Source organism: Oncorhynchus masou, unplaced genomic scaffold, assembly GCF_036934945.1.
Source record: "Oncorhynchus masou masou isolate Uvic2021 unplaced genomic scaffold, UVic_Omas_1.1 unplaced_scaffold_1771, whole genome shotgun sequence".
NCBI classification, from domain to species: Eukaryota; Metazoa; Chordata; class Actinopteri; order Salmoniformes; family Salmonidae; genus Oncorhynchus; species Oncorhynchus masou.
The window spans coordinates 4344-16162 of record NW_027007889.1 but is presented as its reverse complement, the minus strand read 5'-3'; the positions used below and the strand labels follow the sequence as shown (position 1 = coordinate 16162).

The window sequence follows — 11819 nt, the reverse complement described above, 5'->3', positions numbered from 1 at the left end:
ACACTAGATAAAAAGGAGGTTTCTTGGCTATTCTTGCAGCGTCTATTTTAGTGATGTTCAGAAGTAGAAGTGGGCCAGCAAAGACAGCCAGCCACCCACCTGTGACCTACCTGTTACCTCAAACGTATTTGCGATGTGACCCACATGTACATGTAACTGCCAAAATAAAGGAAACACCAACATAAAGTGTCTTATTAGGGTGTTGGGCCACTACGAGCCAGAACTGCTTCAATGCACCTTGGCACAGAGTCTACAAGTGTCTGGAACTGTATTGGAGGGATGCAACACCTTTTAGTCCATGAGAAATTCCAAATGTGTTGTTTTGTTGATGGTGGTGTTGATACGTTTTCAATTGGGTTGAGATCCGGTGACTGAGACAGTCATGGCATATGGTTTACATCGTTTTCATGCTCATCAAACCATTGAGTGACCACTCATGCCCTGTTGATGGGGACATTGTCATATAATTGATACAGGTCTCCCCATCTCCATTACCTACCTTGTCCTAATTATATACCCCCACCCCCCATTCACTACTTTTCACTACTCCTCTTGTGTTCCCTATATGGAGCACTAAATGGGATCAGATCTTGTGTGGGAGAGAGAGAGAGAGAGAGAGAGAGGAGAGAGAGAGAGAGAGAGAGGAGAGAGAGAGAGAGAGAGAGACAGAGAGACAGACAGACAGACAGACAGACAGACAGACAGACAGACAGACAGACAGACAGACAGACAGACAGACAGAACTGTCTTGATGCACATAGTACATGCTAAATAGGCTACAACCTTTGACTACACTAGCATGTTTTCATAGAGACATCCCCTAAAGGGAATGTTCCAGTGTCAACAGCCCTAATCTAACAGCCCAACTCTAATCAGTATGAGGTGTTGATGATGAATTGTATCCTAAGTGCTTTGGGTCTTCCCATTTCCAGCAGTAATCAGTGGGAAATTGGACCAGATACTTGGCTCTCACCATTGGGGAATACTGACTAGAATAAACTGGAATGAGTTCCAATTCTCCATCAGAATCATTGGAATAGAGAAACGAGAACAGTGGAACTAGGACAGTTCCATAATTCTCTGGTTCCATGGAGAGAGAGAGAGCTTTCTGACTGTCAGCTGTAGCGAGAGGAAGACATTGTCTGTCACAACACACAACATTTCATCCTGGCTTGTATAACTCTGTATCTAGCTTTCAAATGACATGCAGATTGAATAGAGAGCCGATGGTGAGGGATTGTATGATGTGACTGGAGAGCCTATAGAAAGAGGAACGGACTGTCATAGGTACAGTCGGTACGGTGGTGTGTGTGTGTGTGTGTGTGTGTGTGTGTGTGTGTGTGTGTGTGTGTGTGTGTGTGTGTGTGTGTGTGTGTGTGTGTGTGTGTGTGTGTGTGTGTACCTGCATGCATGCAAACCAGTGTGTGTGTATAAGTACGTTCACGTATATGTGTCTAATAATGTGACAGGTGAGTCAACAGGGAGAGACCGAGAAGTCTCGGAGGTTGAGGTGATTAATGTAGCGTGGCGTGTGTGACACTCCTACCTCCTCTACAGAGACTGACAGGGACAAGATAGATGGGTGTCAGGGTGAGATGGAGGGCCTCCTGCAGGGGGCTCTCCTACCAAGGGATCCAGGAAGTGCAGACACAGGAGTGGTGGGACTAGGAGCTTTCTCACAGCGTGAATAGTTGAACATGATGAGGACAAATGAAAGTCAGGGACAGAAAGTTTGTCTGAGTGGATGGCACCCTGTGGAGAGGAAGGTTGTCTCGTCATCCTGAGCTCAGTTTCTTTCTTTCATTGCTCCCACCCTTTCTCCCTACATTCTCTCCTACTCCTTTCTTTCCACCTTCCTCCCTTCCTTCCTTCCTCCCTTCCTTCCTCCTTTACTTCCTATTTTCTTTCCATCCTACCATCCTTTATTCTTTCCATCACTCCTCCCTTTGTCTTATTTTAAATGAAGGGAAGAGGGCTTTTTACCGTTGTGTGCCATTTGAATGCCATTTATACACTCAACACATATTTGAGTGTCATGTATACACTCAACACATATTTGAATGCCATGTATACACTCAACACATATTTGAATGCCATTTATACACTCAACACATATTTGAATGCCATGTATACACTCAACACGTATTTGAATGCCATGTATACACTCAACACATATTTGAATGCCATGTATACACTCAACACATATTTGAATGCATATTTGAATGCCATGTATACACTCAACACATATTTTTGAATGCCATGTATACACTCAACACATATTTGAATGCCATCAACACATATTTGAATGCCATGTATACACTCAACACATATTTGAATGCCATGTATACACTCAACACATATTTGAATGCCATGTATACACTCAACACATATTTGAATGCATGTATACACTCAACACATATTTGAATGCCATGTATACACTCAACACATATTTGAATGCCATGTATACACTCAACACATATTTGAATGCCATTTATACACTCAACACATATTTGAATGCCATGTATACACTCAACACATATTGGAATGTCATTTATACACTCAACACATATTTGAATGCCATTTATACACTCAACACATATTTGAATGCCAATTATACACTCAACACATATTTGAATGATCATTTTAATCACATACACTACATACTACATACTAGCAATGGAGGAAAAATCGATACAGTTACATATTGGAATTATTATTTTTGACAATATATGGTATCGTTTTGACAATATGGCAATGTTATTTTTGCGCTGAATGGGTGAACCTGCACCAACAATATGTTCTCCATCTTCTATTAAATAGACCATTTGTTTTCAGCACTTTTATTAGCATGACTGATCAAAACTCGTTTTCCACATGCCTCTTTCTGGTCCCTCTGCAGCAGATAGATGGTGAGCAATATGTTTAGACCATGGAATCGTAATAAAATCACAGTATTGAATCACAATGCATCGTGAGAAACGTGAGACACGCAATATATGTCGTATCGTCACCTAAGGATGGTGATAATATTGTATTGTGAGGTCCCTGGCTATTCCCAACCCTAATACACCAGTGGAGGCTGGTGAGGGGAGGACAGCTCATAATAATGGCTGGAATGGAGTGAATGCAATGGTATCAACCACATCAAACGCCTGGTTTACATGTGGTTGAGACCTGTCCATTGACTCCATTCCAGTTGTTATTATGAGCCGTCCTCCCCTCACCAGCCTCCACTGTAATACATACATGTATATATTTTACCCATCAAATCATGGGCCACCATGACATACATTAGCTTTACAAGAGAACGTGTTACCTAGAATAGATTCCATTAGTGATCTTCCTAGAGAAGATTCCTGGGGCTTATGGTGGAGAGACTGTATGAAGTGTCACTTGCCAGGATTAGGATGTAATCCAGAATTAATCCACGACGGAGCAATAAACCTTGAGTGTCACAGTGGCACAAGATTTAAGATGCACAGATATCAGCGCCGAGGCCAGAATGATGCATGTTGTGAATGAACATCATGTTTTCATGGGCTAGGTTTCTGTGTTGAGGTTTTATGCAGGGCACTTTGTTTCCAAGTGCTGTCTTCTGGTCGCACATGATGGTCATGAATAAGCATCTGTTCTGTTTGCAGAGAGTGGCTGTCAGAGAGAAAGGGGTCATGCTGGTGTGTGTTAAACAGGGCATTTTTCGACTCCCATTCAGGATGGGAGTTTTCTAAAATTGCCCCTGATTTTATAGCTGTCCCATGTGATTAGGTTTTTTATACATGTGTAGGATCTTAATTTGAGCCAGTTTGCTAATCCTGAATCAACAGGAAAAGTGAATTATTATGTGGATTAAATTAATGGACATTTTTGTAGGGGTTGAAACATTTTGGGGAAAATCAAGTCTAAAATTTCAAAGTGAAAATTACAAACTTCAGAAGCCTTTTTAAACCTCAAATACGTTACACGTTTAACATTTCCAGGAAAGTTATCCTGAAACAGGGTGATCAAATTAAGACTCTCCATCTGTATGCAACACTGGTGTTTTGTGTTCTATGTTGTTTGGTTCATTCCATGTTATTATTGTTATGTGCCACTCTATTGTTGCCTCACGGTATTCCTCTCCTCTCTTCCACAGACTCACGTCTCTCCAGCGGATCCTGCTACTTCCTATCAGATCAATCAACAAGACTTCCTGTCGGAGAGATTATGAGGAATAGCTGTTTCACTCCCCACGGCAGTCCAACAGGAAGTGAAAAGACATGGGGACTCTGCTAATCACCATGACAACCATACAGCTGTGACTGACTGTGTGAGGCCCCTCCCTCTTTTTCTACACCCAGGCTAAACCCATTCTCCCATTTCTGAGGACAACCTAGCTACGCCAGTCCATCCCCCACACTCTTTCTCCTTTAAACTCAACCTCGCTTTCCCTTATTTCAATCCCACGTTTCCTCCATCTCAACAAAACCTCCCTCTTCATTCGTCCTCCTCCTCCTTCTCTTCCCTCCATCGTCATGCTCAGCAGGCTTCACACTCACTCCTCCTCTTCCTCTCCATCTACCCCCACCCTCCTCATCCTTCCCTCTCTCCTCCTCTTCCTCCACCTTCCGGGCCTGGTCTGGGGGGACTGCTGGCTGATCGAGGGCGACAAGGGCTACGTGTGGCTAGCCATCTGCAGCCAGAACCAACCTCCATATGAGACCATCCCCCAGCACATCAATAACACGGTCCACGACCTGAGGCTCAACGAGAACAAGCTCAAAATGATCCCCTACACCTCCATGTACCGCTTCACCAACCTCACGGACCTCAACCTCACCAAGAACGAGATCTCCTACATCGAGGACGGGGCCTTCGCTCAACAGGCCAACCTACAGGTACACTGGGTGGTGGGTGGGTTGATTGATTTAATCTTAACGTAATCCTTTCTGGTTCTCGACTAGGTTCTCCAGCTGGGCTACAACAAACTGACCAACCTGACAGAAGCCATGATGAGGGCCTGGGCCGGCTGCAGTGCCTCTTCCTCCAGCACAACCTCATTGAGGTGTGACATTGGTTGATTTTTGTTTAGTTTTTAAATATTTAAATTCTACTATTTGCTAAAGTTAAGTTGATATTATTCTGTATGTACAATATGATTCAGATTTGTTTTAAATATATTGCTTTCTGTCTCTGTATGTTCTCATCAAGGTCATTGGCAATAATGCATTGGATGAGTGCCTCAGTCTCAACAGCATTGACCTGTCATCCAATAAGCTGGCCCGCCTCGACCCCTCCACCTTTACCATTTTGAATCGCCTCATGGTGTGTGAGCTGGCTGGGAACCCCTTCCATTGTGGCTGTGACTTGTACAACTTCCTCACCTGGCTGGAGGCCTTCAATAACGTCACACACACCTACGACCGGCTCCAGTGCGAGACCCCCAGGGAGATGTTTGGCTACCCACTCCTGAGTCCCATCGCGTCCGGCCACGCCGGGCACAACGCTCGGACGATTCTGTCCTCTGTCTGCCGGGATGGGGTCTTCATCCCCGGGATGACGTCTCTCCCGCCAGACTCAGATTCCTCCGGAATGGGCCCGGACATGTTTGACCGCGTGGGTCCGTACCACCAACCCACCACCTCGTCTTCCTCCACGGAGCACAGCTTCAGCCCCAGCATCAAGCTCCACCACGTGTCCCTCTTCACAGCCTCTATCATGGTCCAGATCCCCAGACCTTACAGCAAGATGTACATCCTGGTGCAGTACAATAACACCTTTGTCTCTGATGTCATGAACCTGAAGCTCAAGAAGGAGATGATCACACTGAACAAGCTCAAGCCACACACCAACTATACCTTCTGCGTGGCCTCCATCCGGACCTCCCAGCGCTACAACCACACCTGTCTCCAGTTCTCCACCCGAGCCCAGAACCCCGACGACATGCCGCCAACACCTTCCACCACCACCCACTACATAATGACCATCGTGGGCTGCCTCATCGGGATGCTCTGCATCCTGGGCCTCATCTACTATTGTCTGAGGAAGAAGAGGAGGCATGAGGAGAAGCAAAAGTCCATCTGTGTGAAGAAGACGATTCTAGAAATGAGGTATGGCCCGGAGGTGGCGGCGGCCGTGGGGAATGACCCGTCCGCGGTGCAGAAGCTCCAGGAGCAGGCCCAGGGTCAGGGCCACCACCAGTACCAGCACCACACGCACGGGGGCAAGCTACCGATGTCTGCCTCCTCCTCGGGCATGCTGCACTCCGCCAATACCTCTTCCTCCAGACTCTCCTCCATCCCTCAGGATAAGATGCCCACTGCCTTCTCTGAGGCCATGCTGACCAGCAAAGGCAACTACATGGATGGGAGGACGGAGGGGGTGATGAGAGATGGAGGGATGGGAGGAGGACAGGGAGGGATGAAGGATGAGGATCTAAGAGAAGAGGACGGGACGGACGTGGGGGATGATTCCGACGATGATGGGCGAGGCTCGGCCTCAGAGATCTCCACCATCGCCATGGAGGTGGATAAGGTCAACCAGATCATCAATAACTGCATCGACGCCCTGAAGCTGGACTCTGTCATGGCCGCCTCCTCCACTGCCTCTTCCGCCACCACCACCACCTCCTACCCCACCTCCCCTCCACCCACCTGCACCTCCTCCTTGACCCGTGGCCTCATCCCTCTTTCCCCCGGCATCACTGAGACCTGCCCGGGCCTGCCCTCCCCCTACCACCAAGATCCCCCTCCACCGCCGCTCCCCTTCTCCGTCCCTCTCTCGGAGCGTCCGGGGATCAGTGGCGGGGGGTTTGTGTCGCCGCCCTACCGGCCGCCTCCCCCTGCGTCCGCTGTGCGCCCCGTCGTGAGGCAGATGAGCGCTGATGCTGCGGTGGTGATCAGTGCCGTGAAGAAGCAGTGCAGCACCTCATCCTGCAACTCCATGGGACGTGACCGGGAACGAGGGACCGGAGGAGGAGGCCGGGTCTACAGCCTGGACATCCACGAGCCCCGCAGCCGGACACCTGCCAGCAGTACCCAGGGGAGAGAGGCAGCCCCGCGGGGTGTGGAGAGCCCCTGGAGCGGCTGCCTCTGGTGGGGAGCGGCGGGGGAGGAGGTGGGAGTGGTGGGTGTGGTAGTGGAGGTGGTGGTGGTGTTGATGGTATTACCAACCAGCATCACCAGCACCACCAGCAGCAGCAGCAGCAGCAGGGGCAGGGACAGGAACAGCAGGAGGACTACCACTGCTCAGAGCACCGCCACTCCGTCCCAGCTCTGTACTACGAGGGCTCCCAACAGGGCTCGCCGCACCAGAGGGCCTCCTTCCTCAAGCCCCTGACCCGCTCCCGCCGTGACGCCGCCTCCTACTCACAGCTCTCGCCCTCCCGCCACCAAAACTACTCCGGGTACTCCTCCAGCCCTGAGTATTCCTCGGAGAGCTCTCTGAGGATCTGGGAGAGGTTCCGGCCCTACAGGAAGGGCCAGAGGGATGAGTCATGCTACGTCACGGCCGGGAACGCCTTAAGGAAGAAGGTGCAGTTTGCCAAAGGGGAGGACCTCCACGACATCCTCGACTACTGGAAGGGCGTGTCAGCCCAGCAGAAGCTGTGAAAGGAAGACAGGAAGTGAGAGTGAGACATTGTGGGAAATTGAGTTTTGAGTAATGGGTCTCTTGTTGATCCCGGTGAACTGCCAATTTGAGATGCCGAAAGAAAAGAGAGAAAATAAAATGAATGAGGGTGGTGAAAGAGTTAAGTTGAGTCTGACTCATTTACAGTAGGTTTCATTGATCAGTGTCAAAACATGTTATCATCAGCAGGACCAGAGCTGAGAGAGATGACAGTACAGCAGGGTCATTGTGGACTGTAGGACTACTTCTGGAACCTGCTCATCGTCTTTACAGTTATAATTAGAGACAGGGAGCCCAGGCCAACCATCCAATCAGTATTCAGTGAACACTTCATGTGTAATTCACCTGTTGGAGTGTCATTCTCTGTGCCACACTTTCATCTGTGTGTAGAGACGGGAAATCAGATGACGTAACGCCTGTTTGTGTCTGCATTGAGTGTATGCGTGTGTCATCGAGTGTACTGTATGTGTGTGTGTCAGTGTTTTTGTGTGTGTGTGTGTGTGTATGAGTCAGTCTAAACTCCTACACATATTTTTGGGCGCATGTAGGGCGCGGAGATAATGTGTGTGTCTGTGTTGGTGAGACAGAAACACAGTGAGATAATATACCCAGAGGGAGTGAGAGAAATAGAGAGAGAGAGAGAGAGGGGGAGAGAGGGAGAGAGAGAGAGAGTGAGAGAGAGAGAGAGAGAGAGAGAACAGAGCTGTCAAGCAGTCTCTCCCTCCTATCCCTCAGATCATCCATGCTATTGGATGGTGCACAAACATTTGCATTTCAATAGTGGCTGTCACAGTCACAGCAGGCAGAGACAAATAAAAAGGAAAAACTGAAAACACTCAGGGAGGCTTTACGGTGTGAGGATGCAGGCTTTTGTTATGTCTCAAATGCCACCCTATTCCCTAAACAGTGCACTACTTTTGACCAGGGCCTATGGGGAATAGGCTGCCCTTTGTGACACAGCCTTTGGGTCTTCAGTCAGCCATAGCACAGGACGAGCCAACCAGGCAGGCAGGGTAATGCACTGTGATACAGGCCAGACGTAATCTCCTGTGAAGATAGGGAATTGACACAGCAGTGTAAAACAGTAGCCCCACCCCTGGAGCAGAGAGGATCAGGTATCTGGCCCTACATGTTGATCTATGATCAGACATTTAACCTGGACCCTGTGAATGGGAATCAGATTGTGAACAGCTGTATTGTTGTTATCGGTGTCTTGGGTAGCGGTCGCTGTGACTTCCTAGGTTCTGTAGACAGATAAAGAGAGATGGAGAGACCGTAAAACACAGAGATAAAAAGAGAGTAAGAAAAGAGAAGGGAGAGAGATACATTCTGCGTATTGTGCATATTCATGTCAGCAGATTAATGTGGGTCAACAGAGCTAAAATACAGACAATGTGCATCATTTGATGTGAGCACTTTGTGTGCTGCTGGCAATCCTTTTGTCGAGATGAATGTGGCTTAAAACGTCCATGCCACGTTCAATAATGTGATCAAAAATGGATCGTGGTCTTTCCCTGGTGACCCACTTCAGACAGGTTCACCCACACAGTTCCACTGTACAGCAGTTCGAGCTCATGAGAATAATACCCCTCTTATTTCATAACAACTGAAGGAGGGGCGGAGTAAGGAGGTACCCCTTTAATCAACACCAACACCTCTCTCTGGATATTAACAATATGAGCGTCCACTTTAATTAGACACACTAATTAGCAATTAAACAAGACTGTGTCATGGGGAGGTTGTCTGTGTACGTGTGTGTGGACGCACGCTGGTCGGTCAATATGCAGCGGTGGGTTGGGTGTAGAGTGCTTAAGCTAATTGAATTAGATCTGCCTGCCAGGCTCGAGAGTTGATTAGGAGTCTGTGAGATTGGAATATTGACAGGCAACTGTGGAGAAATGCATAAACAAGGAGAGAACAACTCATATCCACCTACACACAGACACAGAGAGAGAGAGAGAGAGAGAGAGAGAGAGAGAGAGAGAGAGAGAGAGAGAGAGAGAGAGAGAGAGATAGATAGAGAGATATAGATAGAGAGATATAGATAGAGAGATATAGATAGATAGATATAGATAGATAGATATAGATAGATAGATAGATAGATAGATAGATAGATAGATAGATAGATAGATAGATAGATAGATAGATAGATAGATAGATAGATAGATAGATAGATAGATAGATAGATAGATAGAGAGGGTACATTCACCTAGTCCACTTTAATGCATGACCCAGCTGTTAACCTTTTCAGTAGAGTGACCTGTATGTATTAATCCTATAGGAGGCAGTCTGTCATTGTAACAGCTGGCTGCGTATGAAGGACCAGTGTTGGGGAGTAGTGAACTACATGTAGTCCAACTAGTAATGTAACTACATTTTGCAGTAACTTGATGGTAGCTGAGTTAAATTAAATCTTAGTAGTGTTTTCAGAAGTTCATTACTTTTCTGCCATGTAGAGGTCTGGCTAGCTACTGGAACTACACACTACTTTTTTTGCAAAAAGTAGGAAAAAAAGATATGGCATCAGACCTGCCTAATTCTCACTTGAGACATAGTTTTTGTGTTTAATAGGATAAATTACACATTCTGTTAACATCTAACTACAGAGCGATCTGTTCTTGCTATTTGTATTCTATGACATTTCAAATGTACATATAATTTTTCATGGAGTAGTTTGGATGCAGTGAACTGCTTTTTAAAAGTAACTTTAGTTCAGTAAACTATAAACTCTTTCTTAAGGGCAGCTTTAGTGTAGTTTAACTTCTTCCAGTGTGCAGTAATTGGTAGCTTGGAAAACTATATTTTCAGAGCAGCTTCCCCAACACTGTCAAGGACACACTGACAAATTGTAGTCACCTCTAGAGAAATGGGAAACAGGGGATATCCAGTGCTGAAGTCTCCCAGGTTAGATGGACCGATATGATTTACTATGACTTACATACAGCATTTTAGTGCATTGAATTAACTCTCCAGAGGTGATGGATTTGATTTAAAATAGGGGTCAATAGGGTATGTTTCTATCAATAGAAGCAGTGTTGTAGTGTGATGTAAGGTGGTAGCCAAGGAGATACTTTTCACAAGGAGAAAATGTTCAGAAAGTGAATTTCAGCCTCCCTCTCTCTCTTTCTCTCGCTTATTCACCCTCTGTGTCCTCTTGTATGAGTGTTCACTGTTCCACACACACACACACACACACACACACACACACACACACACACACACACACACACACACACACACACACACACACACACACACACACACACACACACACACGCCCCTAAGCGCCTGGGCCTAATGGGAATGTGGCTTCAGTGGTGTGTAGCGATTGAACACGACGTCTCTGCATGGGCTTCAGCAGAATAACACCTGTCCCCCTTTATCCAAGGAGAACAGCTGGAAATTACCTTCCTCTGAGAGTTGAATTGTATTCGCTCTCCTCCTGCACAAGATTTGTTTCACTCCCTCCTTTTCCACTTTCTCTTCCTTTTTCTTTTTTCCCAAATATTTTATCTTGTTTCAGCTGCGCTTATTTGTGATGAAATGATGCATGTTGAATACAAACCAGTCTGTGGGTGAGAGTGGTTCAAATGAGTAAATGTTATATAAATGTTACCTGGATGTTACAAGAGGTGGTTTTTTTTGGTTCCCTCAGCTCTCTCTGTTTAAAGTAGTGTTGGGTTATGATTGGTTTATCCTGCGAGACTGATCCGAGGTCAAAGGTCATATTCCATACAGATCCATAGTGCCGCCATTTTGGTTTTCCATTGGAACCGACAAGGTCCTGGAAGGAAAGCGTCACAATGCCAGCTCTCTCAGTGAAAGAGGAGAGGAACTCTGACTGCATTCACAGACCGCTTTCAGACTCTCCAGTCTTCCTGAAGGAAACAGCTACAACAAACAAACAATTATGGGGATTTAAAGGTACGATAACCACGGATCTCCTCTCTGACACACTACACCTGAAAACTCTACAGAGGAACTGCTATGCTACCGGAGGCTAACTGTGACTGACTCTGCCCTTCTCCATTCACACACGATTGATTCTCAAGGAACCTGGCGAGAACGTTTAAAAACACACAATCGGATAGGTGACTTTTTTGTAATTTGGCTCCAAATCCCTGAACTCCTAATGTAAGTTTACAGACATTGACACGTGTGAGAAAGTGTCCTGCCCCTTCAAAAGACTCAAGATGGTTGACAAAGCTGTGAAA

The 11819-nt window shown here is 46.6% G+C and overlaps 1 pseudogene; it reads left to right on the top strand.

Moving 5' to 3' along the window:
• The first annotated feature begins 4120 nt into the window (after positions 1–4120).
• On the top strand, positions 4121–7891 carry LOC135532220 (protein phosphatase 1 regulatory subunit 29-like; annotated as a pseudogene).
• Positions 7892–11819: the final 3928 nt, after the last annotated feature.